Consider the following 4,292-nt stretch of genomic DNA (forward strand, 5'->3'; position numbering starts at 1 on the left):
ATCAGTTTCACCAGATCGTGAGATACGAAAAACTTCCAGCCAACGTTTTAACGCCTTTTTACATCATGAATATATAATCAAATGAATCAGAACGGGTCTTAGGTAGAATCAGTTTAGTTTTTGTCACTTCAAATACCTTGGACAAACATACAAAAGTAGTATCCTAGGGAAATTCGGGAACTTTTTTCACCACTGATAGCTATTAAGAGAGTATGGTGCTGCTATTTCGCACTGAAGAGTTGGCTCCCAAGTTATTGGGGTGATACCATCTTACAAAAATTTTCGTACTCAAATATTATCAATATGTAAATTTCCAGAATAAAGTCATTTTTTACTTTCCACCATTCATTTATTTACTGTGGCATGTTTTTAAACGCATCATTGGACGCAATCACACTGCAGAGGTTGGTGCCGCGGGTGGGTAGACAAAAGTAAAGTGATTCCATTTTATTTCTTCGGCTTAGGATTTATGAGTAACTCTCGGCTGTTAATCCAAACAAAGAAGTAAACTTCTTGACGATGATGACCGCTTAAATTATGTGCACCCAAGCGCAGATTGGATCAGACAAAAATGGAGCTCACGGCAAGCGCAGCAACTTTAGTGATCAAGCAAACTTTCATAAAGTTAGTAGGGGTTAAACTCTGAAGGTACGATGAAATGAATTGGTGATTTTAGTGGAAGCTTCCATCCAAACTGCTTCCGTGGGCTTGTAAGTGGTCAATAAAGGTATGCGCATTGATTGACAAGCAGTGTTCTTTTCGACGGGCATCAGTTCAGTCTGAGGCTGATTTCGGCCTTTTATCGACGTTTTGCAATGTACCAGGTTCGCCGTCTAGACTTCAAACTTTCCTCCACTGCTCCCCAATATGTGAATATATTGAATTATTTCCCCTCAAACACAGAAATATTTTCAGGTCGCCAAATATTGAATTTTCCAGAATAGTTTTATTGAATACAAAGCAGCCGATTCTAACCCAAGCATTTGCAGACACAAACAATATGCTTATGCTGTCCGATTATAAACGTATATAATAACTAATACTGGAAAGGGGAAAAGCGCGCAAACGCTTGGTGAATGCTTTCATGTCGTTAGCCCAATTTATCATGGTACGTGTCCAACTACGCTGTCTGGACCGCGAACTCCCTAGCATTTCCAGGTATTTTTCGTGTATGCATCCATCATAAACGCACTGTAAGCATCTTACGGTTGCGTGAAACTGCATATCCTCATGTTTGATAGGTGTTTTCAGCAAATACACGTCGAACGATCCGGACTCAAGCAATCTCTGTCCGATTCAACTCAGTTTTCTCTGATTCCAAACCACTTATCTAGTCCCCTGGGGGCTGAATTGAAGTGAACGGTCGATCACACTGCTCATACTTTCTCAATAACTCTAAACGGAACATAGCCTGTGGAGTTTGCCAAAACTTAATCCGGCTTGATGTCACAAAACCTATCGTTCAAAGGCTTAGAACGTACGATATGCACGCGCCAAGTTGACAGATATGCATTGGGATTTCTAAGGAAGGCCACTCAAAAATGTGCTAACATACTTCGCTAGTGTCCTATAGTGTTGCATTAAAACTTTGGAAGATGACGCAGTTGTGCAGCGGGTACTGCTGCCGAGAACGCGATCAACGGTGACAACATAGTAACGTCAGCTAACTGAAACTGTTATGCAATAAAATGCCACGCGAGGCGGCGTTTGGAGAATACTCATTTTGCAAAGGGTGCTGTCGAAACACCATAACATATCTTACAGTTATTTTAAATGTCATGGCGCTTCAAAACTGATTCTCACACTGTGATGTGCGCAATGTCAGTCGAAAAGTTTGCTGCATTTTGAGCACCAGGTTTCAGTTGCATATTGTATTTCCAACCATAGCCGTGCACATAATCCTCTTTAACGTACTTAACCATACGAACTGCGCAGTGAACGAGAAGCCCTCCTTTTGCGCTGGAAACGAACACCTGTCTTTCTCATATTAAACGTATTAACGTGAGTTCATCCTGGCTTGCTTTCTCTACACGGTGTATCATCTACCAGAGCTCTCGAAAGAAAGCTGAGTCCTGCGCATTCTGCGGGAAATTTCCATTTGCATCTCAGCAAAAGGCAAGGATTGATAAGCTATGATTTATTTCGTTTCAGGATTCAGTTCATGTATGTTCAGTGTGCCTGCAGCTCAAAAAATGGTGGCATTCCTATGCATATTTTAAACTAATTTAGTGGTATCGTCCTTTTTCTCAAATGAACCGTAACACAAAGGCTGGGTTGTGGTCGCAAAGTTTGATCGATCGGTTTGCGTATAGATATTTCCACTAGGAAATCGAGATGTTATGAAAACATAACCACAGTTTTGGCTACATCATCTAAGTAATAAATAGATGAGAATTTGATTTACATGGCGGAGACTGTACTGGTCTATGCTGGGTTCTTCGAAAAGCCTGTTAATGTGGCTACGGCCATATTATCCTTCGTTAGAGGTTCCACAACCTAGGAATGATAAATCTCTGGTACCAAGGCATAAACGTGCCCCGTCTGAAAGAAAAAAATCTCCGTATTAAGACTGAATTATGGGATTCTCACTGCCTCCAGTAGAATTTACGGTCTTATCTTGAGCCGAAGTTTTCAAGACCATTTTGAAACGCTGAATGGCTATTCACTCTTTCACATCAAAACTTTATGGGTAAACCTTTGAGGAGATCCATCATAGATATTCTCAAAGATGCTTTCAACTTTATGGTACTGAGGCTTGATCGTTATAATTCTGCATGCACTGATCATTAGGTCCGTTTATATATTCCTTCGCACGATAAATGCACTCTGAAATCTCGGTTAGCAACCTGCTGCCTTCTTCATCAATGTAAGATAGCTCTAATTTGCGAACATCAGGTTTAAAATATATCCAAATAATCAGCACTTCTAAAAATGGAAGAAAGCTTATCGTTTCAAACTGTCGATTGAACCGAAAAAAAAACAAATGTAAGACACTGGCTTTCTTCCGAGCCTGGAAAACCAATGTAGATTTTTTATCAGTTTAGGTGTTGACATAGTCCCACCTGAGCCAGTCTATTTCACCGCACCATCACAAGCCTGCGAAGCCATGTTCGTACCAACCGTTACCAAAAAAATTAGTCAACCGCTACCTGGCTTCTCTAAAACTAGACCGTTTTGTTGGTGAGATTTATCTCAAGGCCGGGCAAAATGTTAGGCATCTCTGTTTACACGCTGTAGACTGTCTAACGGCTAGTCAGCTTGTGTTTCTGATGGAGTTCACTTGGATGCCAAACTTGTCGATTTGTTGCGCACATGCTGCAGATAGTTTTTCCCTGATGCTTAGCTCTTTTCGTGGACAAATTTGCCCTGAAATCTTCCGAAGCATGGATGCTTCCAAAAGTTCTTTTATAAGCGGCTTCAATACTGTTTAAACCAAACAAAGTATTTATTCGTTCGTCCCGTCTGCCATGACCGTTGGACGCAGTAACGGGTAGTTTGCACGCCAAGGTCTCCACGAAATCTTGAAGTCTGCGCAACTACCTTCAGTAGTCATATTATTTGCTTCTGTCAGCCACCAACATTCAGCTTAATATGTCCAGTCTGCCAATAGTGTTTTCTGACAATCGCTTTTTCTTGTTGTGTCAACTCCTTCCACTCCCATGCAGACTTCTTGGTTGAAAGCAAGACTCATCAAGTGAGCATTTCTAAATAACGTGCTGCTGAATAAATTGCGATTGAATTCTCCTTAGTCAGGTAGACCTTCTTTTCTAACTTTCAGAAACAGTTGTTTGACCTATGTACTACTTAGATATAAACATAAGCACTTTGTTTATTGAGTTTGCGCCCAAAACCCATTCCCTTTCACTACACTTGGTGACTTTAACTTCCTTCTTAAATACATGAGTTAGGAAAAATTTTCGTGTTTCTGGTGTGTGCTACAATTAGTCTTCAAACTACGGTGTATGCTTCGCCTTTTTGTCACTTCGCCTTAGTGCTGCGCTGGACTGGACTGTCAAGGTGTCGTTTCTTGAGGTCCGCGTGTTGTCTGACTCTATACCTAACATCTCTATAGTTTATCACAACAGACGTCAATGTCTCTTGTGATGACACATTCTGCTGTGTTATGCATCCCGTTTTATACAAATAACCGCGCCGAAGCTTGCATTTTTACATGTTTTGCTAGTCCATCATTGATGGACTTGAGACTACTCGCGTTCATGTCAATCCTTTAATTGCAAGTTGTAAAACTTAAACTTCTGTCTTTTTGTAAATTTCGTCACAAGTGGAGCCCA

This window comes from Opisthorchis viverrini, assembly GCF_000715545.1.
Source record: "Opisthorchis viverrini unplaced genomic scaffold opera_v5_724, whole genome shotgun sequence".
NCBI lineage: Eukaryota > Metazoa > Platyhelminthes > Trematoda > Opisthorchiida > Opisthorchiidae > Opisthorchis > Opisthorchis viverrini.